General features: G+C 41.2%; 1 protein-coding gene across 1 annotated transcript in view; it reads left to right on the plus strand.

Annotated features, from left to right (window-relative positions):
- The window catches only part of kcnma1a (potassium large conductance calcium-activated channel, subfamily M, alpha member 1a), a 154739-nt gene that overhangs the window by 40788 nt on the left and 87230 nt on the right, over positions 1-26721 (plus strand). The window lies entirely within an intron of this gene.

The raw sequence follows: 26721 nt of genomic DNA on the forward strand, positions 1-26721 counted from the left end.
ATGACCAGGATAAGGTCATGGGGAGCTTATATGTGACTGAGTTGCATTTCAGCATCAAGCCTGTAGCCGGGGGGTTCCTGAGGTTTTTCCCAAAAAATCTTTTTACTCCCTTTGACTCCGAGTTTGACTGTACCATTCCTATTGTGACATTTTAATAAATAAAAAAAGGGTGTCTTGAAATATTCTGTGTTCTTTTTTTCAAAGAGCGACTAAGATGTTTTGATAATCCAGAAGTTCCTTTCTTTACATTATTTGATTTCAACATAATTAGAGAAAACAATAAGTTGCTATTTGGAGAGCCAAGTAGGATACGAGACGATACGAGACGATAGGATACACTTTACTGTCTGCCACTTAAGAGACATTTGTCTTTGACTCAAGTGCTGCCCACATTGAGCTGCCTTTCCAGAAGCATCAGTAAATACATTAAAAACCACTGAACAACCTAGAGTACGTACGGCTTGTCTGAGAGGATATCATTTGATGTTATACGAAACATATTGTGAACATGTGGTTCGTTCTCAAAGTGTCTCATCTGTACTGTGCTGCTTCATTTCACAAATCAAAACCTGCCTCTTCATCAGCAGCATCTCTCTCGTGCTCCTCCCCTCAGCTTAGCAAGACGTCTGCCACTTAGCTCCACTGAGCGGCAGGCAGTTAGCTACGAGCAGCATGCTGCCTCTAACTGCTAGCCTCATTCTATTAGCTGCCCTGATTATGAAAAAACTTCACAGTGTCTGATGAGAACTGGGGGCCTGTTCAAGTTAACGCCTTCATATCCTTTGTGGCTGGTGTGTGTTTACATGCACATTATTTATTGAGTCATGTTATTCTGATGACATGGATTGAGAAAGAAGATGTTTATGTCCTTGTAGATGATCTTGTCAATGTCCAGATTTCGGATTACCTTCGGATTAGTCTTTATTTCTCTTCATTTCACTGCAAAATTTTTCACAAAAGAATTCTCAAACTCCTGGTCAAGGTGTGAGAAATCTTTTCCTTTCTATCGGATAACTCCAGGCAGCATATCCAGTTGTTGAAAAAAGCAGGAGCAATGTAATTAACAGTGTGTCCAGGTTCCTTAAACAAGGATACAAGTTTCCATGCAGAAAATAGACGTTCAGTTCATTCAAACGCATTCTTAGAGATGAGAAATTCAGGGTTTCTGCATCAGCTGCTGCACAACAGCAGCTTTTATCTTAAAAACAGTCTGTTAGTGCTGTGAAATAGAGCATACGGATTGTGCCAGAAGATACCCTGAGTGTGTTTACAGGGTTTATGCATTGTGTAAGTGAATCCATCACACTTAAGTGTGTGAAATGGAAATGAAAACAACCTTTTCTATTCTATTCTTAGCTCTGTCTTTTCTAGCTTTCATTTTAGAGTCTTAACTTGCATCAGAGTTTTATCAGCAGTGTGTGTGTGTGTGTGTGTGTGTGTGTGTGTGTGTGCGTGTGTGTGTGTGTGTGTCTTGCGTTGACATCCTCTTTGCATCTGCGCCTTGACTGGAGCAGCAGTGGGAGTTTGGAGCTAGATGGATCCAAACTAAAATACTAACACTGTCATTGTTAAAGTTTGCTGGAATGTGACAGTTTTCTCATGCCCTGGTGAGAGAATAGCCGGGAGTTGAGACGGAATCGGGGGCCTTTCATGGCGGAGGAGATGAAGAATCCTGAAGGGAGCTGTCAATTTACTAAATGAGCCTCTCTTTCATCACTTCCCCTCTCGCGCTGCTCGGCTGGCACGGACACAGCTCCCTCTCGCTTTCATCTTCTCCTGTGACTGAGCGCTTCCAATCGGCCCTGTATGTAGGCCTATGTGTGTGCGTATATATACGCATAGGGACAAACTGCAGAGACAGGCAGGCAGCAGAGATTAAACGAGTTTGTGAGAAATAATGCACTGGTTGCTTTAAAGGTGTTTCTCGGTTTAGAGATATCTCAGAGTATCACCTACTGTGATTTGTGCTACTTCTGTTGGGGCTGATAATTGTGGCCAGCAGGCTGTGTTTGCTTACGTGCTTGGTCTAATGATATGCAGCACAATATATACTGACGAGCGCTAGGTGGAGGTGAATGAGCATCTCCTCGTGTGGGTGGAATGTGTATATTTGTGGATGCTTGTTTGCTAGTATTTCTCTGCATAAACAGTCATGTTTGTTAGCTTGTTTATCCAGGTATGTATGTGCGATGTATATATATGTGTGTGTGTGGGTGGGTGGGTGATTTTGTAGGACTCTGCGCACCCATCACTGCAGATCAAAATCGCGGTGAGTATCCGTGTACACAGAACCTGGCTGGTAACCATAGCAACTGCTGTGTAGTGGCGCTCAGTCATCTGACATTAGGGGGGTGTCTGCTTGGGCTGAGCAGAGTAGAAATAATACACACACACACACACACACACACACACACGCACACGCACATGCACAGGTGGGATTAAAGCGTGATGCAGGCTCCTCTCTATCCAGGTGGAAGAGCCGGAGCCAAAGCAGATTGAGACCGATAGCCTCTGATAGGCATGAAGGCAGAGCACTCCATCCCCCCCGTTCATTTGTCTATCTTGATGACTTCACTGCAAGGGAAAGATCAAGTGTGCCCCCAGGCCTATTGAATAAGCAGACAAATCTAAATCCACTCGTGGCAGCGGCTCGGCCCAGGAGTTCCTCATAATAGTCCTCTGTATACATTGGAAGTACCTTGGGGAAGAAAACAAGGACCTGAATATCAGCGGGGCCTTATGTGACTTTGCCAAACTACACTACGACATTGACAGTATTGAGATGGATGACTTGTTTCCCCCCCCCCCCTTCCTCCCGTTGTACAAAAGTGAAGCCAAAATAACCCCTTCTGGATCGGCTGAAAAGTGCGCATTTGGAGACGGAGTCTGTGCAGTATAGGGATCAGCTAGAGGAACTATAATTCTGATGTCCTGCCCCTTTCTGCCAACCAAAGCACACAAGTTAACTTGGCAAAGATCTCTCAGATCGACAGATTCTATGACAGGACAGATTCTTGTGTCCATATTAAACAGACACTGGTGGTTATAGTCAGTTCAATCACCCTTGTGTAAGGGTTCATTACCTGCCCTATCACAGTTCCTCCTTTGCTCTGCTATTCCAGTGTACATTGCGCTGCAAGAGCTGTATTTGTCAACATTTGAGACATCCAATCATTGTGTTGCTAGCTTTTTATAGCATCAAAAAACGAATTGAAACTTAATTTCTCAGATCAGCTAACACTTAGACATAAATAAGTGTGAGAATTGACTATAAACATATAAAATTTGTATCTGATTTTTTTTATATAAATAGTTTGACCCATCTGTTAACATGGAGTCATTAGAGTGAGCTCCAAATGCTTTAGCTTCACTTTTTGGATCATGTCGTCCATCATCGTATACAGTCCGTGCTTTCCTCTGATGAGAAAGGAGTTAAATGAATATATGTCCTCCCACGCTGCATAACCATTAAGACCATACGTGTGCTGCATCTGGCCTTTAAAGAGTTCCCAGTGCTGAGCCAAAGGCTGCCAGAGCAGAAAGCTATTATGGCTCATGTCATTGCTCAGGCCACGTAATGACAGTAAACAAAGAGCAGCAGGTGCACTCACGCTCTTGTGTGTGTGTGTGCGGGAGAATTGATGGGCACATCTTGATTCCTTATGGGGTTTCCAGAGACAAAGGTGCTGATAATATGCCGTTTCCTCAGACTGGTCGTATGTCAAAGTCTCCAGTCTTTGTGTTATCATAGCCTCTGTAACCGACATGCATGAGCCACCATCATACACACACACACACACACACACACACACACAGACACAGGGCCATATATCCAATTTCGATTAGGCCCCGTGTCACCTTGTGTGCCTTATAAAATACTGGGGGGAAATGATTGATTCAAGTATGAGCCAGCATTACCTCCTCTGTGTGGGTCTTTAGCTCTTTGTTTCACCCATCACCTCTACAATATCACCTTATCTAATATTTATCACATCATTCTCACATAATATGCCTCCAGTGTAGTTTTCAGTTGACACTTAGTTCAGGGTCAAAAGGAAAGACATGAGGGGTTATGAACTTAAGCATAATCGAACATGATCCTCGGCTGGTAATGTAATCTCCCAAAGATAGTGGAGGAGGCCAGAGTACAAATATTCATTTCTCAATTCACTTACAGATACTTGTGTAAAAAGCAGTGATTCATGCAAAGTTAACTCGACCTCACGTTATATATGGGAGACTAGTAATGAGTCTTATTTTAAGCTAAATTAAAAAAAAATACATGTTGAAAATAATAAACTTCAGACTCAGAGCTACAGTGAGGAAACCTTGATGGCTGCATTTTGCAACACCTGTTGACAGAGAAGTATGTCTTAAATCTTTAAGATGTTTGCTGTGGAAAATGTAGAAATAAAAGTGGATTCTGCAGCGTGCTGTTAACAACTTTGTCTGACACCTACCCTGCAGTAGTGGTTAAAAACATGAAAAATGACTATATAGGAAGTTTAAATCTTGTTGGTTTTAGTAGGCCATTTGCCATTTGGTCATAGAGAAGCATTGTCATTATTTCAAGAAGGTTTATAACATGCTAAAAAAACCCTCAGAAGCTTTAAGTTTGCTTAATTTAAAAAGTAGTTTAGGAATGTGTCTGCTCAGAATCTGCTCTGACATTTCAGCTTTGCTTGACTTTTTTAGGGGTTAATTAATTTTGATGTTAGAAATTATGTGAAATAAAAGTATGTTGAATTTAGGGGCTTTGGAGAGGCTCACCTTAAGAGGACTCAGTGGCCAGGGTTTCATTCCATCCCTTGAGCCTTTGCTTTTCTCCCTTTCTCTCAAACCAGTCCTTCCAGTCCCCCCCCCCCCCAAAAAAAACTTAAAATGTTGATAATTTTTCTGAAATACATTAAAGCTAGGGTAATGAGCCTTCCTTGAAAATTAGGAGTTACAGTTACAAATGATTTGTACTCCATTAATTCCAAATAACTTAAAACACAATTTTTTTTGAAGAATTATTAGTTCCAAACACTTCAAAAATGGCTTTTAAATAAACTTTAAATAGACTCTGACTGGTAGCTGGAAAAGTATAAGGCCATGGGGACGACCGGCGATGCAGAGTAGGAAGCAGCTAAGCGAAGAAGTGCCAGCTGCAGCTTAAGGAGGAAGTGTCTCTATGAGCCCTGTGAGACAGCTGTCCACACAAAGACACTGCTTGTGGAGCATAGGTGAAAGGCAAAGCACCTCTGGTCCAACAGTGGACGGCTCATCAGTCTCTTGACAACCGTATCACCCCAGTTGCTGTGTAGAAAGACCTCATTAAGCACTCAAGGGCACAGCGTCCAAGGAAATGACTGGTCCGGCAGCTTCAAACAGGAGCAGGCAGAGATCCTGTACTGCTTTACCGCAGCATCTTGTCCGATTGATTCCTGCATTACTGCCGCAGAAAAAATGTATGTAATCCCATAATGTCCAACAAAAACAGCACGGATTATAACCTCTGAATGTAGATATCTGCCCTATCTCCATGTGCAGTGGATTCGCACGGCATGGTGGGTCCAGAAATAGGTCAGCCCTGCCATCTTTCTTAATGGGATCTTGGGTGGCAACCAGGGACCATCTGTTCACATGGCCCGCTCCCTAAACCCTATGGTCATCCCTCTGCCTTACCCATCCACCCACACGCTGCATGTTGACCCCTGTCATCTGCGAATACAACACATCTGTCCCGCTCTGCAAAAGCATGTGCATTCTAACCACGATTGTAACACATCTGGCACACTTTATTGCCCAAGAACAGATTTTGCTGAAGAGCTTCGGCCTTGAAGCACTTTTTTTTTTGTTGTTGCAGACACTATCTCACTTTGTTGTATTTGCTTATCTCATTCTCCCTATTCTGTAGTTTATGTGCGAGAGCAGTTGCTTACAGTGTGTGTGACTTGGCAGGGAACAAAGTGAGATTGTGCAAAGTGTGTAAGGACACACTCTGGGTGCGTTCCACCATGTTTCCGTGTGTCCTGAAACTTCCTGTTGGGGAGAAGATAAGTGTGAATGTGTTCCCTCACACCCCCTGTGATTGCCTTCCTGCCTGCAAAGAGAACAGCTGTCATTCAGTGTTCTGCTTTTCAATACTTTTGTATGTGAGTGCAGTATGTGTTAAACCACATATAAAAGTACGTTCTTGCACACACAGTCTTTTGGGCTTGCATATTAGTGTTTTTCACAGCTGCCGTTGGGTAATGCCAGAGTCTGTTTGCATCCCATGAACGTATGTGTGTGTGTGTGTGTGCGTCTGAGTGTTTGCCTGAGTGCATGCAGTATGTACTCTCCATGCTGTGTGTGTGTATATGTGTCCTATGAGCATGCATGAATGTGCTAATGTATGTCTGTGTCTGTTTAGGCTGGATAATTACACTTTCCTGTTGAGTGTGTGGAACTAATTTGTAGCTGTCGGTAAACTCCTCAGCATGGATACGGCTGTCAACATGCCTTCATCACACTCTGCTTACACAATAGCCCCATCCCTCTGCATAAAAGTAATGGTGAACATATGCCTCTTCATACACGTTCAGTACGCTAAGGTGTCTGCCTCGTTATATTGCACTGAGGCTTTTACTACATTATGTCTTATCCATCCATGGGGAGCAGTGAGTGTTACGCATTAAAGAGGCTCAATCTGAAATCCCTACAACAAACACATCCACCTGTAAACACACAGGCTTGTAAAAAAGAAAAAAACCTGAACAATGCCTGCCGTTAATGTAGTAGAAATCATAACTATAACATAAATACTGTTTTTTTAAGCACACTTAGAGTCAAAGATTGGAAGCATAAGTCAAGACGACCCCTCATCTGCTCACATTATGTGAGTCAGATCTCGGCATTTTGTTTTTCAGTCGCAGGAGTAAAAGCATGGTAGTCTGTAAATATTAAAAAAACATGTCTCCAAATTACCTTTATTCTTTTTATTTTCCTTTTTTTTTTTAAAGGGAGCAAAATTGCTCTTCAAAATTGTCCTCTTCTTAGCAAAGGGATCTGGTCTTTGAACCTGTAAAACCCCAATTCAGAGCAGTTTTACTCCTAATTTTGTCTTGATGTTTGTCATTTGGACTTTGGGGACTCAGACTTAAGCTCAGTATGTTTCTCTGTTTCAAGATTTCAGATGACTCATTTCTTTATTCCATTAAATATCATGTTAGAAATAATATCAATCTGACTCAAAGCACTCATCAGCTTGAAAGGTTTTATTTACTGTCCGAGTGTTGGTGCTTATGAAAGGCTGTTGATGTATTGAACAGCAGGCAATGATTTGATTTCACAGAAAACTGTGTGTGGGGCTTACAGTCCTTATATTTTCATGTATCAGTGTTTTCCAAGATACAGTGAAATATTTAAAATCATGTAAAATAATCAATCTGTTGTCTAAATGACAGTTATAATAAAACATTAGGACTGGAAAATGAAAACATCATATGATCAAATTGTCATGAAGTGATTCTTTTGAAAGACGTATGAGTCATCACATAACCCCGTGCGGACACATGCACAGGTAAACACGCATGCATCCACACACTCACACTCACACTCACACAAAAGTAAGGAGGTGTGTGTCACGTGGATGTGAAAAATAATCAATCAATAACTGCACATACCATCTCTCCTTTCATCTTCAAACACATTGCTCAAAACAATTTCTTTGTAAATGAATGACAGTGGAAACAGACAAATGTATCAATTTGTCATCTCTCTGTTCAGGGTTTGGTGACACTTTGCTCCAGCTGTGTGTTCCTCCGAGATGAAACTCAGTTTCTCACTAAATTTGTTTCTCTTTCCTTAACTTAATCACATTGCCTTCTGTATCCTCCAATCCCCCCTCTCCCACCCAGAAGTAGAGTTTAGCGAGCTGCTATGCTTATTTGTTTTTTCATTTGCCATAATTTATCAGTTCAGTCGATGGCTATCCAATTGGCATTGACTTGGATCCTGTGTGCGGTGATAATTTATTATTGTTTGTGCTGGAGGGACCACGGGGGACCAGCACTGCAGCAGAGAGAGTGAGATGGAGGGAGCAGACGGAGAGAGATGGGTGTGGTGCCAGCGAAAGTCTCTCATACACACAGCCATACATAGGAGAACAAAAATCAACAACAGCTACGTACCGTGAGGATCAAACACTGGAGAAAGGCTTTTAAGAAGAATGTGATATTCCTGTCAAAACATGAAATGAAAGTTTTCAACAAGTGATGATTGTGGCTTTCAATATGAATTCTTCCTGGCCGTTATTCTGAGTTCATTTAGAATAAAAAAGCTGACCTGACAGTTTGCTGGTCCGTCCCCCACTTGGGCCTCGACTGAATGATTTTTTTCTGGGGGCTTTTTATGCCTTTATTGTAGAGAAAGGACAGTGGATAGAGAAAGTAATCAGAGGGGAGTGGGAGCCACAGGGTGGGCTTGAACCTGGGACGCCCACTTGGAGGACGACATTTGTGCTGCTCACAAGATGAATCCCAGCTTTTCTTGAGATCCCCTTTCTTCTATCAGTAGAGTCATTAAGGAGCTGGAATTGCAATTTATCAAATAGGTGTAGACCACATCAGAATCAGAGTCAGGTTTGTTAGAAACTAAGATAAGATAAGAATATTTTATTTAGCTGACTCTGATGAATATAGAAATAGAACAAGCAATGAATAGCTGCCTGAAAAAACTAAGGACCAATACGTGACAGAGAGACAGAGAGACAGCTCTCTCTCTTTAATGTTTTCAATTTAGACTGCAGTACCAATTTCCAATGCTACATGTCAGAGTTACATATTGCTCCTTTAAGCCTCAGTAGTTCTGTGTGTATCGTGCTAGAAGCAAAACAGTAGCAAAGGTCCAATGCTAACATGCTTAAGTAAAAGGTAAACATGGTTAACATTAAACCTGCATGGCAGCATGAGAGTGGTTTTTAGCTCAAGACAAAGCTGACTTGAAGCATAGCTTTTGAGTATCGTTTTGTCGGATGTTCCCTTTTTTCACTTTTGCTTTGCTGTCATAATAGATCGATTATAATTGCTAGAGCAACTGCAGATATATAGTATATCTTATACTGCAAGGCACAAGTGCAACAGCCACAACGTATTAAAATAAAGTTCAATGTATAACAAGTTACAGACATTTGTCGTAAATCCTTTTATGTGATGAATGGCTGTTTGTATATTTTAATACATCGGCAGAAGTATCTGATGCAGTGCTACATGTCATTTAACTTTGGATGTGGTTTAGATTATTCTCATACCTTGTCCACAGGTCAGCTGCAGGCCTGCTGGCGTGGTTTATCGAGGCAGCGAGCACATAAGAAACACAAGTCGTGTCCTGACTGAGTGGTGGAGCGGGAGGAGGAGGAGGTGGAGGTGGATGGGGGGGTGGGAGGGAAAGCAGGATGTCGTCGCAGGAAAGACGAGCTACAGGGAGCACCGTCACCGTGCTGTATCGTTTCAGCTGGCAGAAATTTACACACTGCTTCCTCGGATAGTGCTGCACATCCGAGCTTGCATATATAAATACAGCCACACGGTCCTGTGTTATATTATACAGTAAACATCTCATTTCAAATTCTGTCAAGTAAGAGTAGAAGAGTGCAGAGTGTATAAAACAACTTGTGTTACAGCTTGAGTTCCTCAACAGTGAAATAAACCTGAATTGAAAGATTAAATAAATGGAATGCAGGGCAAGAAAACTGTAACTTTTTATCACCTGGTGTGGTTGACGTAATATATATATGTCCTTTTTTTTCATCTAATTGATCAGCATTACTTTGCTTCTAGAATTTGCAGCACACAGGGGAGACTTTTACAACCCTGAAATGGTCCATCTCACTTTGTCCTCATGAATGATTTCCCCCACAGCTCCTCTTAAGGCCTGTCATAACTCTGGACCAGTCTGCGGGATGACTCATCATTACTCGTTCTTTTTCCTCCCCCCATCTATTAACCCATCCATTTGCCACCTGCGGGCCCTTATCGCTCTCCCTTCGGCCTGTCTCTGTCCCTCCCCAACTCAAGCTCCCTCTCTCCTGAAAAGGTCAAGAGAGCAGACACAGGAGTGATGTTTCACTTAGCTGGCTAGCCCGGCCTTCTCCTTATTAGATCAAAGTCACCTGTGACTTAGCAGGCAATGTGTCTGAGACAGTGTGGCGACACTGCTTGTTCATTTGTTTCCTTTCAGTCTGGGCCTGGAGGAAAAGACTCAGCATGTTTATTCTAAAAATACTCACAAATCAAATCATGCCCCTCTAACTGAACTATATGAGGTAAAAAGTTTAATTCTTGTGTTTCAAAATTTGATCCACGTCAGTTATTGTTTGTTGGAACGACTCTGGTGCCATCACCCTTGTTGTGTCTTGTAAGAAAATCCAAAAACACTTAGCTAATTACAACAAGCCCACCATAGCTTTTAAAAAGTAGCCCTTGCTATTGGATAATTAAAATATTGCCTTCCTTGAGACTCAGCATTTTCCTTTTCCTTTTTTACAATATAATTATTTGTGCTCTCTTAAGACCTTGGGCCAAGGAGTCAGAAATTAGATTACAGTTAGAGTCACTAGTGCATTAAAAAGCATGCTAAAGACAGACAGATAGCGGCACAAAATAACAAGCTAAACAGCTGCCAGACACAAGAGCAAACAGACAGGAAGAAAATTGCATGCAGACACTTGGAGAACTAAGCACACAGCCATAGAGGATGCAGACGTTCTCTTGTTTGTCATTTAGAGCCCCCCGTCACCTCCCAGACAGCGCTCTCCCCGTCTCATCTTCGTCATGGCCGCCTGGTATGGTCTCAGGGAGGAGGGCTGAGTGACTCAGTGTCTCTCGGATGACGCACACCTAATGGATCAGAACCTGCAGCATCACATTGATTTAACTGCATCTAAAACGGATTTCGCTGCCAGGCATCTTTCTTAAAGCTTTCCAAAATCAGGATTAGAGGCGGCGGACTCTACCGAGATTATTAAAGACGGAGAATTCCTTTGGTTGAAATTCTGCTGATTAAACATGTGTTTTCTCTTATTTTCCTGCTGATGCAGGAGTCCTTCCTTGAAAAGTAAAATAAGGATGACTAGTGTTATTTCTCTTTGAGTTGTACTTATTTGAAGATAACTGCAAACTTCTGTGTCTGCAGCTTGTAAACTACTGGCCTGTGCAAGTTTATGCACATTGTTTTTCAGTGCTGTGACTGCTCAGCTGTCAGTACAATTTTAATAATTTCAGCATCCTCAAACAATAGATGATTTTACTTACATATCCCAAACATCTTTAGTTCTTGACGGTATTTTTGTGTGCATAAATGGAGGAGAAATGATATTGCTGTTGGAGATTCAGACTGAATGATATACAGAATAACTGACGATTTCTGGAGAAAGAAGGAACATCACTGCACAATATGAGAACAATCTAACCATGTGCACTAAAGTTTTTCATTCTTGCCATGAAATATAGCATGCAGAAAAATAATAAAGTTTGCATTTTACCTGTGTTTTTAGCATGATGTCCTTTCATAATCTAAACTAGATTGAAATAGATGAAGTGTCTCTTTCTCACCACAAAGTCTTGGTCACCCTAATTTTCCTCTGTCCGCTTTCCTTCCCTAGCCGTTGTGTTAGCTAGTCGCTACCAATCTAACCAGCTAAATTAAGGTTAACTGACAGCAGCTGAGGCTCCATCTAATTGGTTGAATGGTTCAATGATGCATGTGATTGGATGGCAGATGTGAATAAAAAGGGTTCCTTTTTTTATTGCATTTCAGGCAGGCTTAAGCAACGTGTTTATTGCACCTGCTCATCAATATGTCGATGATAATGTGTTTTATTGAGCTAACCCTAATTGTAGGTTTTACTCTTAAAATCATTGTCTGTTCCAAACTCCTTCAACAATAAAAAAGTCTCTCCTTCGGAACTGATGAAGTATTACGATTTTCTTTTCCGACATTCAGTATTTTCTTTGGTGTAGGCTTTAAATGCTGCATGTCAGTTGCTCTGTGAAGCAGCAACTGCCTCCTCTTCTCAGTCTGTTCCACCTTCTATACATCAGCAGGACTGAGTCACACAGAGAGAAAGAGATGGTGTGGGAGTGAAAGGATCATCGGAGATGGGGCCGACTGCATCCCTACCTCTGCTTTATAGGGTGGACAGGTTATTATTGCAGCAACACGGTGCTGGAAGATAGATGGAATGGCTCTACTCCCCCTAAAACTGACCTAAGAGGCAACAAAAAGCAACTGTCACATAATGTTTTATATCGATGGGAAACACCTCCTTACTGTGTGCTGTGCTGAGGCTCTGAAGGTGAAGGTGATTGAGTGCCAGCTTTCTGTGTGTAGGCATTGCTGAATTATATGCTTCATATTTCAGTCTTTTTATGACCGCTCCTGTGATAGTATCTTACCCCGTCGTAGATTTGGTCTCAGGTTCGTTCTGAATATGCTGTTGTCACTAGTGTCATGTTTGTGCCCTCTAATTGCTTATCAGAGGAGTCAGCACAGTGGGGACCATCTGCTAAGCCAGGTTTCAGATCCGTTTACCCCCACTGGGATTCTGTTTCCTGGGATGGGACGGCCAAACAGTGTCCCTAAAAAACATCACCTCAACCAGCCGGCCGCTCACTGCTCACTGTTTCCATGATATCATTAGGGGACTATCACAGGTGATGTAAGAGGCACAGGAAGGAAGTGAAGGAGGGAGGGAGAAAGATTACTGTATGGGAGGTTGAGTGAGAATAAGAGATGGGGGGGGGGGGATGAAATTAAATAGTAGCAAGGGGACTATATATTTATTTTAGGATCGATCTGAGTTCAGATTTTTCACAGTTCTAATAAAGTAATTGATTGGATATCATCCATTGGTTTGTGCAGATTTAAAGATTTGACTCTCATCATCTTGGTTGATGCCAGTTTGGTTTATAGGAGCCATAAGTGACCATACCTGGACGAGGGCGGTGCTGGTAGTGCAGCGAGGGTTGGTGAACACCAGGTTATCAAATTTACACAATCTGTTCCAGTGGTTATTTTATTATCTGGCAAAAGAGCTAGTTACCATCCTGTTTCCCACAGAACAAGATTCTATTTGTGGCCGAAGCGCTTGTGAGTTGTGTGTTTGTATGACTAAAGAAGCTTAGCAAGCTTGCAGAATGTAACAAACTCGTGACTGGCTCACCCACATCTCTGGTGGTTAAAATACAGGAACCTGGTAACTTAAAAACAACTACAGCCTGCCATCTTCTCTTCAAGCCAAAACAACCTTGACTCTCATGGACGGGTTTGAAATAAATCAATGTATGACAAACACTGAACAAGATAACAAGCAAAGTGTAGTGGGGGTGGACACTGATAACTATTATTTAAATGTAAATGATTTCATACTTGATTGTGACTGATTGTAAAAACCAGGAGCACACATTTCTTGGATGGTCTGTGGGTACAGTTATTTATATTATTATGACAAAGTCTCTCTGCAACAACACAAACACGCAAGGCAGATAAGTAGTGAAGAAGTGACAGAAAGACCACACCCCTAATCATGCAAAACATGATGGCTTTAAATGATAACATTTTTCATTAGTGATATATGAATTAAGCACCGACAGTTGTAAAGAATAGGAGGAGTGGGCTGTAGAAGTGGTTCATCTGTGATCTAATGGTGAGTGACTGCCATTTGAATCAAGCCTCCAGTGGCCAAGCGAGAAACTGCTGAACTGCAATTTTTTGGCACTTGTTCATCGGCTCTTTGCCCCGGAGGTTGCCATTTTGTAAAAACATCCTGTGATTTATATTCTTAAGGATGCCAAATATTTTCAGACATTTCTCTAAAGCTCTGCAGGGTAAAAATTTAAACAAAGTCTTGCCTCGCTCTTGAGTAAATCAGAGAAATTGAGACATTTTTGGCCTTGTTACTGAGGCTGTCTCGTCTAAAAGCCGAGGGAAGGTGCTAATGAAATGGTTTGTAGCTTTCTCTCCGCCTCTGGCCCTAAATTGCATCAGTATTGACTTCAAAGCCTCAATGCATCAAAGATGGACCAGAAGCAGTTTGACGTTTCTCCTCTTCCTTCTCCCTCTCCTCCTCTCTGCTCTCCTCAGACACCAGGGAAACACTTTAGACTTTTACTTTCTGTTTGCAAGGACAGAGCTGTTTGAAGCACATATGCCTGCATGGGCTACATTTGAAAGATATGGTTGTTGATTCTTGGTTTCATTTGTGAAAAATCTCTGTTTACAGATTAATGTAGTATCTGTAGAGGGGGTCTTGATTTTATTTAGGGAAGTGCTTTGTTTCCGTTTGTAGTACGTTAGAAGTCCGGGTAGTATTGACCAATCGTGTATCAGCAGGCTTTGGTGTAAAGAACAACAGTCAGTGTAGAGTCTCAAAAGCAGGTATAACGCAATCCACCAAAATAACAATCTGGCCCCCTTCAGCGGTTATCTGACGACCCTTAATTTACCGACATAAAGAGATATCTACATGCAAGTGCAACAATCTGTTTTTTTGCAGGGTTTAAAAAAAAAAAAAATTCCAACTTCTGGGACAAATCTGCTTGACACATTGGTGCAAAAGTCAATCACTTAGACTTTTTGGAAATGCGTCAGAAATGATCAATATTTGCAAGTAAATACCAAGAAAATGTGTTTCTTAATCGGGCTCATTTGGCTGAAATAAGCCTGAGTGAAGTCTCTATGTGCTATTTCAAGTAGACTAACCAGAACCATGAATGCGTGCTACTCCAGGAGATGTGATAAACCAAGAGATGTCAGCTGTTATATTCTGCTCTTAATGTACTAAAAAGACACAGAATATCTGTTTCTACCCAACCGGGTATTCAAGTTTAATGAAACTCTTCACACAGGTACATTCAACCGGCCTGTGACATGCAGCTCTCCCTCTGTGTTACACCCTAAAACGTCCGTGTTGCTTCTTACATCAGAACAATAGTTCCTATTGTTACATCAGCGTTACATATCTGGAGAGGTGACTTTTGCTTCACTTTTGGTCTGGTCACAGAGTTGCTTGCTGAAGTTTCTGATTAAACAGTAAACATTTCAGCACATGTAAGAAGAAGTTCACTGGGAGCACTGGTATGCCTCAAAAGTTGTCCATAATTTCCAGAAGCATATATAGTTGGATGATAGCTGATCGGTTCATGCACGTGGTTGCTCCTATTGCAGGAATCGGGCATAGTCAAAATGAAGGTGGTGACAAAATATCTTCCAGATTTAATCAATAATAATCAATAAAAAACTTCCTGGGAACAACCTAGATTCATTTTGTAACCCTGTTGACAACCATTGATTCAGACTACTGACACTACACTTTCCATGATTTGTACTGCAACTGCACAGTCTTCTTTTTTCGGAGAGATGATCTGTGTCTTCCATTTACTTTAGCGTCATTTTGAATAACTGCTTAGATCGATTGACTGTACAGCAGAAGGTGGGGGCAGCTTCATCATGGGGCTACTTAGAAGCAGTGAGGAGAGCATAAAACCCAGTTTGACAGAGAGGCTTACGGGTTACACCCTCCTATCCTCTGAAGACAGAATGTGACTTGGTTTTCCGATCCCCTTTTATCACTTTGCTGCTCCTGTATGTTTCTCTCTGACACATTGCATTCATAGGTATTCCCACAAGTGGCCCATCACCGTGGCAACATCACATCTCCTATTCACAGGAATCAGCTATGTGCCCTCTCTCTGTGTCTGCTTTTGTTTTTCTCCGGCTCCACCGTCCTTGGTATGCTTTCATTCCTTACATCTTGTCTTTTAATGAGCTCCAAGGGCAAGTGCAAGGAATTTTTTATTAATAAAAGCAGTTTTTTTTATTTATTGGAGTTGGCCAGAAGATACGTCGGAAAAAGATCATCTTAATTTGAAGTAAAAGCAATTCTTTTTGCATAATGAATGTGCTTTTGGTCATTTGAGACTGCACCCCTGAGAAAAAATGAGGCTTGGTCATTTCATCAAAGCCTCAAATACAACCTTTGCGTAGGAGAAAGAACTTTGATGTCGTTAAAGATTCATAAAGTCAGCAGAGTGTGCAGAGGGAAGTTAGAAGACTTGTTGGGTAATTGCGATGAACTTTAGCCTTTAGGGTCGGAAATAACCCCTCAACAAACATCACATGATAATTGAAGACGAAGAATTATGTTTAATTGTTACTGTAAACCAACATGTGCACGAGGGAGATAAAAATGTTGAGAATTTTCTCAACCTCAGCAATTTGTGCTATATTAACATTCAGAATGTGGCTTTTTATACCCCTAAACAATAAAGTTGAATGAAACTTCCAATTGATACTGCTCTAAAGGGCTGCTGCTTGTTTAGCACAGAAGTAAAGAATGTTTGTTGCCGTTATATTTTCCATCTGAGTTTTATAGGTGCTTACCAAGGATCCACTCCCAGTCTCATTTGCAGTCAAGAGTTCATATGCAGCAGCTTGAGATAGGAGGACACAGCAGCTTTATGTTGCACATTCAATCAGTCATCAGAATGGAGGGGTGAATTATAAAAAGGCCTTGTGTCCAATGGTTATCCCATAAAATCCTCCATCTCAAGGGAGCTGATTGCCTATCTATGCAGCAGTCTGCTGAACTATGTTGGATGCTGAATATCGGTATGTGTGTCAGTGCTCGTGAATGATCGATGGAACCAGTCTGAGTATGATCAGAGGAGAGGTGAGAGGCGATGGACGTGGACGAGTTTGGCTCAGTGTATTATCGATAATGATCAGGGCCTCATGAGAATCCAAAAGCTTTGATTGTCCAACAATTATTGATTGAATAATAAAACTTTTGATCGGGTTTTATTCGTCAGGGATTGTTCAATTTGAACAAAGTTCCGATACATACAGAGTCACTTAATTCAACGCAGACAATACATAAAACACACAAAGTGCAAATGCACGGTACGTGGGTAAAAATGCAGAGGTGTATAAAGTGCGCAGGTTCCAATCGTACAATTGATAAAACAAGTTGATCTGTAAAAGTTACAGAGTCGAGAACCTTTACACGTACAAGGTAAATAAATAGAGAGAGTCAAAAACATAGAACCACATGACCGTCCAGAAATGAAGATACAATCAGATATATTACCATGATATATCAATATACCTGCAGTTTAATGAGTTTGTTTAGTTGTTATTATAGTAAAAATATGCAAAGCTTCCCTGAGATGTTAAACATGAAACATTTGAAATAAATGAGACCTTTCTGTGGAGAATGAATACACTACTTTTCCTCTCCACTGGAGTCGGATTAGCTATCTGCTTGCTTGGGAGAATATTAATTATCCACTGAATGAATAACTTTAAGAATAAAGTGGAATTAATAATATATACCCCAAAAGGCAAGAGAAGAGAAAGCATGAACAAACGAGCCTTCTGTTCCTCTCCTTCACCATATCTCGAAGCATACTGTGGGCCTGGTAAGTATTCATGAAATTGAACATAGAATATTCAGTCTTTGTATTGAGTATTTCCTGTAACACTTTAACTCCTCGCAGTAAATTGTCAGCTTGTTTGGTGAAAAGGAAACCACTCACAGTGTGTCCTGTGACACCTCCATCCCTCCTGCTGATGGGTGAAGGTTTTAAAGACGTGTTAAGGTCATTCATGGCAGGTTCCAGGCATCCACCCACAATATTGACCGAGCTGGACAGCTCTGTGCACGGTTTGATCTACTGTAGCACAGAGGAGGGCTGTTGCTGCTTTACACATAGCCTGCCAACAAAAACAGAACACTAACGCAGCTTTTCCCTCCTCTGCGGATCCTTGTCTCATCTCTCACCTTGCTGCGAGCGAGCTTCCTTACCTTATCAGGAGGCGCTACATTGTTAGCGAGCGAAGAAAAAAAGTGGGCTTTGGTGCGGATGATAAACTTCTCATTAACCTTCCGGAAATTAAACGAAACCTTGATTTAATTAGATAAAGATCATGTCACCGCTGCGTCTCCTCTGAGATGCGCGGGTGGGGGTTGGATCCCTCGGTGGTTGGAAGGAGAAAACAGGATTCGTTGTGGCAATATTGTTTTACCATTCAAATGGTAGTCGATCCATTTGCCCATTTGCCTTATTGGGAGGGAAGCTGACGTTTTTTAATTCCATATTTGGCAGGGCTGGGCTGTTCTTTAGGCAGCCAAATGCAGTGTGACACTTTTTGGAGAAGGATGAAAGGTTCTGCCCGAATTCTGCAATATTCATCAGACAAAGTAATCGCTCTGTATGCATTGTAACAGAATTGGCATCAGTGTGATAAAGTTTTGATATTATTAACGATGGCAGGGATGAGTTATGCTGTGATTAAAGGCACATAATGGAATTGTGTGGCACGGACAACAGTTTGTGACCTGAATACATTACGACCTGCAGAGCAGATGGCGAATGAGCCTCTTTAAGACAACCTCTTAGTATTCACGCAGCACGCTCTCCACGCCCTTATCCTCTCACTGTAAAATAAAGTGGTCATTTTTCATTGTCCTGATTGGAAATTGAACCAGTTATGTAAATGTCAAACTAGCTGTTCGTTGATACATGGTGCAATTACAATCCTAACAAGAAATGAAGGACTTAAATAAAGTTACCAAAGGTGTTTAAAAATCAGAAATATACACATATAAATCCCTGTATTTACTCTGATTATGATTCTGACTAACACGATGATGCATTTAGAGAATACAAGTGGGAAATTATACATTTGACCTTTTATTCGCTCAGACCACCCACTCGTTCCTTTGAAAACTTTCTTTCTTGGACTGTCATCTATTAAACCGCATTCATGCAGCCACTTTGAGTTGCATTCAAATATCCCTAAAGGCAATGAATCAATCAACAGCATGTTAGGTGTTGACACGTTGCAGTGCACGTCGTGAACGTATCCTCACAAAACCAGGACGACTCTCTGCAGAGTTATATGGGTTCGTTTTTTTTTTTTTTTGAACAAATACCTCAGTGGAACAGGCGCACTCAGTGTCATGTTGTCAGGGCTGAAAGGATTCTGTGTTTGGTAGAAGTCTTAGGAGAAGTCGTTTTTGTTTAATTGAAGCCTAATGGGATGCAAGGCAAAAAATAGAATAGATTGAAATCCATGAGCCAGCAGGGAGGCATGAATTATTAGCAGCAGGGGCCTTATTTAATGGTGACTATAGATTGTGACAAGATTATATTAGACTAAACTGTATCCATATTTTAATAGCAATGAGCCTAAATATCTTCCACTGTATTTTAATTGAATGTTGACTTAAGTGACTTCTCTTACTTTCAGAAAACAATACATTCTGATTGTATCCTATTCACTTGTCTACAACACTGTCTATGCAGTGACCAGATTTAGTAGCCAAAGATAAAGCTGTTATTGGTTTAAAGAAATACTGATGGCTTGATTTGCCCTAAAAACATTGAGAAATATAACAGCTTCAAATAAAATATGGCCTCCTTCTTCATGTTCACCAAAAAAAGCACAACCAGAGGAACTTGTCTTTCTTACGTGACATTAATTAGATTTTCCGTTACTGTACTGACAGATATGACCACTGGGAGTAATGTGGTGGCAACTTAAAATAGCTGAACAAAAAGTGTAGCAGCACATGTAGTAAAACAAGATCTGAAAACTCCCGTGTCGAGGAAAAGGTGCCAAAAAAGTTACATTTTTTAAAACGATTTAAAAAGTTGGATTTAAGAGGAGACGTGAGAGCCCTACAAACCGTCTGCGGGGTTTGATGTGTAGTTTTATTTTACTTATATAAGTAATGCAACCAAGGAAACCATGGCAAATCCATATTTAGAGTCATTTGTGTTTAAAACACAACAAATAAAAATGTCTTCTTTCCTGTGCCCTTTTTTTGAATCCAGTATTTATTACCGTAATTATTGAACATTTGTATACTGTGCAGCACTTCATTGCACAGATATAAAGAGATACAGGACATTTCTACAGAATACATGACAGCCAGTCCTTTACATAAAACACAACCTTAGACATGAGAAATATTCAGTCATTCTCATTATTATTCTATTGCAATTCAATTTCAAAATGTAGCTAATTGACCCAACATCTCCCCCCCCCCCCCCCCCCCCCCAACATTTATTCTTCCTAGCATGGGCTCATATGAAGAAATCTTAATCATTTCATCAGCCCATTCCTTTGAAGTGTGACACCTAGAGCTCCTCACGTTTTGCAGTATGAGTCTTTGAAAATACTGAATGTGTTGCAGATATATCTTCCCAGTCCCTCTTGTGTAGGTTTTATTAGTTTCGACTTTTAGAATGTTCTGGTCTATCATCGCGTGCTCTTCCACATTTCAAGCAGCCAGCGGCTCAGAATAGGGCAGTGGCGAACACACTGACACTCTGTATAACCCAGAGGTTTGTGGACCTGTGATATCCAGCAGCCAAAAACCACACTTTTTTTTACCCAGAGTTCATCTGTGTGTGTTGTTATGTCATACAGAGTGTTTCCACTGAACTCCCACATTAAATCTTTTATACATGGCTAACCTATCACTACGTTTGTTTTGCTTTTAGTATAGTTCAACAGCTGAACAGACACATTTGGCAAACAATAATGTGTCCTTCTAAATGTTGTGCATATGCATAGTGGACATTATGGCGACTGTAACATCGGGATATTCCGCAGAATGAAAAAAGGAACCACTAAGAAGCTCATGTGGAGGATTTTGGGTGTTTGAGTTGCAAAATGTTCTCCTGTAATGTGTCAAAAGCTATTTGCAGGCGGGTCACATGCATCCCCTCATCTTCTCCACAGTGGCATAATCCCAGTATGGGTCCTCCCTTCTGTCGCATGGACAGCCCCACATACGCACGCACACACACACACACACACACACACGCACATAAAGGTTGGACACATTTAGAGGTTGAAGACTCGCATGATATATGCGCACACTCACACACAAAGAGGTGAAGATACAACATGCACGGACGTGTACACGCTGTGGCATTTAAGCTCTTGCTGTGCCTTGAGGACGTGCTCTAATATTCTCCATTCCCTGCACTCCTCTTCAGCTGCCCTCTCTCTCTCTCTCTCTCTCTCTCTCTCTCTCTCTCTCTCGCTCTCATTCTGTCTCAGAGCCATTTTCTGCCACCTCTTAATGCTGCTCATGTTCCACAGGGGGTGGGAGGGAGGGCTAATTCTCATTTTTCTCTCTCCTCCCTCTCATCTCCTGTCACCATCTCCTCCATCGTTTTATCTCCTCCTTCCTTGTGTCCTCCTCTCCTCTTTTTTGCCCTCATGAATTCCTCTGCTTACGTTCAAGGTCAAGATCACACTGTCTGTCTCTGCGGGGAAGGCGCCTCCATTAGGTGCAGGGTGCTGCAAAGGGAAGGATGACCTGCCTTTGTGGTATATAGAGCGTACTGTACATCTTACAGAGTGCACAAGTCCACCTCTTTGTGATGTTTTAATCCTGCAGCGACACATCTCTCAAAGTGCAGTGAAATATCCTTTTTTTTTTAAAAACGAATTAATGATGCCACAAAGAAACTTTTAGAGGAGATTTCTGAGACCGTTCGTCCCGTCCGTCTGTAACAGATCCCCACAGGCCTCCTCTTCATCTCTCTCTGACAGATGCTCATTTTAGGAGCTGTCATCCTGTCAGACCTGAGAGGCTTTCCTTCATACCGTCTCCCCCCCTCCCCCACTTCACACCCTCTCCCCTGTCAATCACTGTTTTTCTGTTGTTATAGGTACAACAATTTGTGGGCATCCGTTTCACAAGGGCCACTGGGGTTAAATGGAACCAATTCCAGGGGTGCAGAGCCAGTGGTTGGAGTGTGATTTATGAGATTTAATTTATTTTCAGACATAAAAACATTGTGTGTGTGTGTGTGTGTGTGGGGGGGGGGGGGGGGGGGGGGTTCTGTAGCATGAAATAGTGCTCTTTTTAAATGGCTAGTTGTGATTGATGGTTTATATATAAAAAGCTGTTTATTATCAGACTTTACAATTGGGCAATTGGTAGATCTGGAAATGAGTATTTTTATTACAGTAGATACAACAGGGTTAGAAGACAGTTTCTTCTGTCACTTCTATTTAATCTAACAAATATTTTCCAAACAATATCATGAATTCTTTGGCTTATTGTTTGTCACGTTTTAAAGGCCCCACTTGATGTCTTGAAAATTCTTCTTTCGTCCTAAACCCGCAAAATATTAAGACTCAGAAAAGCCGAAAATACCATCAGCTCAGCTGCTAATTTTGCGTCGTTGCAGCTCCACTGTTATTTTAATCGAGTGCATCTGTTTGGCGAGGTATGGCTGACACGCATGCCAGAACATTAACCACAGCTGTCCACGCATGCTCTGCTCTACAACAATCTTTGTCTGCTTGTTGTAGCTTGTAAGTTTGCACCTGTCCTGCCGATGATGCCAAAGTTCATTTTAGACTGAGTCAGCGCTCTCAAAGTGTTACATTTCACACCACGATTGTATTTTCACACATCAAAATCAGGCGCGGTCCCAGTAGTATCGCCTTTCAATTTTTGCGCAGTGTCTGATTCAAATAAATGAGAAGCTTCCAAAACAATCTCTGATATAGACAAGCAATATGCAGAAATCACCTTTTACCCCCCCGATCTCTACTTGCAGAACCATTTCTTTATTTTCCAGATGTTCCAGCTCAAAATAGAGACCGGTCTTCTTCTTGCAGTTAAATGAATCCTCTTGAATGAATACCCTCTGAGAGGAAGGCTTTGCTATATGTGCTGCATACAGTCAGATATGGGTGAGGTAGTGCATTATACAAACAGGTTGGTGCGTGGTACTGTGGAATATTTGTTTTTCATTCATCACAATGGTAATATCAACAGTATTGACGACTGAAATCAGTCAGTTTTTTTCCATGATTATTACATGTTTTTATTCTGACTTTCTGTGGCTTTAAGGAGAAAAAAATACTCATCTTTTACAAACTTATGTACGCGATGTGCAGGTTCATATCTTTTTAAAGCAGAGCTGGTTGAATAGAGGTGAATATGAAAGCCAGGTTTGCATCCCTCTACCATTCCTCTATTCACCTCCTCCATACCCCGGAGACCATCACTGCACGACCTTGGAGGGGAACACAAAAGGAGCTGGCGATGGAAGGGTCGGCTAAGAGTAGATACAGACAGTGAGAAAAGAGACAGGACTGTGTCGCACAAAGCCTCTCTTCTTCCCCTCACTCTGACCACACAAATAAGATATATCTCAACGACCTCAACGCTATCACTGTCTTTTCTTAGAAATATACCTAATGTATGTTTCTTTCTGTATTCAGAGGTTGTGGTAAATAAAGAGAGCCAAAATATGAACTTAGGGGAACAGGTATTTTCAGAAAAAACAATGCTCAGGACAAATAAAAAGCAGAGATGTGTGTCTATCAGAGGGCTAAAGTTAAAAACTCTGACAATTAATTTGACTTTTTACATGTATTAATTTCTTAATAAGAAAATAAACTAATATAAAAGTGAGGTATAACAGTCAGTATTCATAAGAAGGTTGACTCGTTGTTTAAGTACTAAATATTTTAAATATTTTTGGGGATTTTTTTTTATGGTGTATCTCAAACTTGGCCTAATTAAAGAGTTGCCTATATGTTATGTTATAGATATAATAAGGAGGGGCATAGATAGCCAAGTGGTAAGGAACCGCCCCACATGTTGAGTCAATAGTGCTACTGGGGCGACCCAGGTTCAAGTCCAACCAGGAGCTCCTTTCCCGGACGTCATTCCCAACTTTCTCTCCCGGTGAATTCCTACTCTGTCTGCTGTCCAATCCAAATCAATGCATAAAGCCCAGAAATAAATCTTCAAAGATCAATAAATCATTCATTCTTATCTCCTTTGTATTACTTATACTGTCTTACACTATTCCCCCTTAGACTTGAATCAACTGAACAGTGAGCGAGCAGCAGGTTTAGAAAACAAACACAAGCAGCAGTGCTAAACTTACCCAGGCTTCAAACGGTATCCTGCCTATTTTCATCCTTCCAACTTCCTACAATTATTTATTAATTGCATATCTAAGGTCTGGTTCTAATGAGGTCTGTTCTGTGGAAAGTCAAATGCTGTTTTATGAAGACAGACTTAAATTAAATTACTGTGTATTTAGCTTTCTATTCGTATGACTAGGGACTGTTTTTGGAACCAAATTGGATAAGGGAATCACCATTATAGGAAAGGGCTCCGAGGAAAAAAGGTTCAGAAACATTGATCTAGAGCAGGGGTGGGCAACTGGCAGCCTGGGGGCCACATGTGGCCAACAACAAGTCAAAATCTGCCATTAAATCATGATCACCAGAGAGATGTCCATAATAATATTTGATCACTGGTATATGTTGAGTTAAATTTGAGACGTAATTGACTGTAATAGTTATTGTATCATACAATTTGGCCCTCTGGCAGTGAGAATTAAATTAATTTGCTGTGACCAAAGTTGCCCATCCCTGATCTAGAAGGATAGAGTGAATGAGATTTGTACCATAAAGTGAAGCGTTGAATATGTTCATAGCTGTAAAGTTGTCCATGTTTTTACCGTTCGACATGTAACCAGTTTGCTGCTTGCTCACTTGTTGGCAAGGTCCCATAGTGACTATCCGAAAGGGAGGCAAATTGCTACCTGTAGCTTCAGTCAATAAATCGATTCTCCTCTAGTGCTTGTATTCTTGGACAAGGACAGTAGTCCAGTTTAACGGCCTAATAGAGCTCTAACCGTAGCTTGTCTTAAAGGTGGATGTGAACTTACTGAACCTAAGGTGGATATTTTAACAAGCCCTCATACATTTTTATGAATTCCTGTGAATTCTCTGGGTTGTTATGACTCAGAATAGGAGCTCTAAAACGGATTGTGAGTCTTTTGCTCATTTTCTGAACAAACCTGTTGGTGGCTGTATACATTTTTTTTATCATCTTTGACTTTTAAAACCTGTCTGTGTTTGAAAATGTATGTCCAGCCGGTAAGAATGCTCTGGTCTGAATCCGTATGCCTGTATAGCTCTGTTCAGTTGCTCACTGGGAATCAGTAATCCGGGTTGAGTTGTGCAGCTCCAGCGTGTGACTGGAATACAGAGTGTGGTTTTTTTTTTTTCTGACAGAATGTCAGATCATGCCTACACCAGTGGAGCCGTCTCCAGCCCCCTGCCATTTGAGGCAGAAGAGTGAAAGGGGAGATCACGATGTGTGCTGATGTATGGTTGTATGCCATCAAAGTTTAATGGAGGTTTCATTTGTTGACATTCCCCTCAGTGAGCGGCTCACACTCTCGCCTCGTGCAGTGACATGTGATTCTGTTCCCTTTTCTTTGTGTGGAAATCTGCATTGACGCAAGGCACGCGTCTGAGAATGCTGGAGAACTTGTTATGGAGGCAAACCTTCATAATGGATGCAAATGTTTGTTCTGCGGTGTAAACATTGTGACGATTAGATCACGCAGGGAAAGCTATAGATTTGCATAATGTTATCCCTTTCAGTGACGTATGCGATTCTGAGAAAATCTGTAACAAATATGAATGAATCTCATCTGACTGCAGATGCTGTGATGTGATGAAACCTGCTCTAAAAGGCAGACGTATACGATATGGGATTAAAGCCAAAGGAAAGCAGAAACAGCACACTGGTTTGGCAGCTTTTGCTTGGCCGTGGACCTCTGAAATCCTCTCTGGCTGTGGCATCAATCGGACATTTTGGAACTCCCTCTTTCAGGCTAACTCAGCGAGCCAGGCCGGATTAATGAACAAGCTTATCCTGATACCATGCTGGACTGACGGGCATTCTTGATGCCCCACCAAGGATTCCCCCATGTAATCTTGGGGAAACCATTAAGATCCTTAGAAAGTGTTTATTTCAGTGTTTGACAGGAGGAAAAGTGGTATTATTCTAGTCCACCTCTCTACACTTGCCTCACGGATATTTATTTTCCAGCCTTTGATGTCGACCTCTAGAAGCTCTCTCATAATAGCATGCAAATCAGCTCACAATCGAGCTGCCTCATTAGCCCCAGGCTTTGGATATTTTTAATATTTTGCACCAGTAGACTTCTTATTTTAACTTAAAAAGCTGTAGATTAAAAGTTCAAACTTTCTTCTTTTTACGCTGAGCAGTGGGGTCCATGAAGCTTTGAATTCACTTTTTTTTTATTGCAGTAGACGTCCTGTTTACACAGGAAGTTAGCAAATTGCTCTAAGTTTCAAAAGTTGGATAATAATCGTCACTTACAATTATACTTGATTATCACCCACACAGAAGATTTCTATCCTCTCCTGTGTAGTTTGTGTACTCATGATAAAGCCTTCTGACCTCACCAGCAGAATTATTTCATAAAAGCTACTTAAATACAGTTTTAAAGATAAATTCATTGACAATGCCACTTTCATGTTACCAATTGGGTTTGTTGACTGCGCATTGAAAATGCAAGGTTGCCATTTAGACCCATTTTGCCTGATGTTCAGTAGCCATATGTCACCATTATGGACGAGAGGGTTGATTACCAAAGTATCAGAATACAGTGAATGCCTGTTGCAAATGTATAAGCTCTAGTAGTAGTAGTTGAATATTGTGTTTCCCGCAGAATGAGATTCAAATTGTGGTGGTAATTGATATATCTAGCTAACAAAACTCATGGAATGTAGCCGACTGGCTACTAGCTTGCCGAGATCTCCAAAGGAAGAGCTGTTTTCTCTGCGCGGAAAAAGCCGCATTTTGGCAAGGGACATATA

The sequence above is a fragment of the Labrus mixtus genome, chromosome 6 (assembly GCF_963584025.1).
Source record: "Labrus mixtus chromosome 6, fLabMix1.1, whole genome shotgun sequence".
NCBI lineage: Eukaryota > Metazoa > Chordata > Actinopteri > Labriformes > Labridae > Labrus > Labrus mixtus.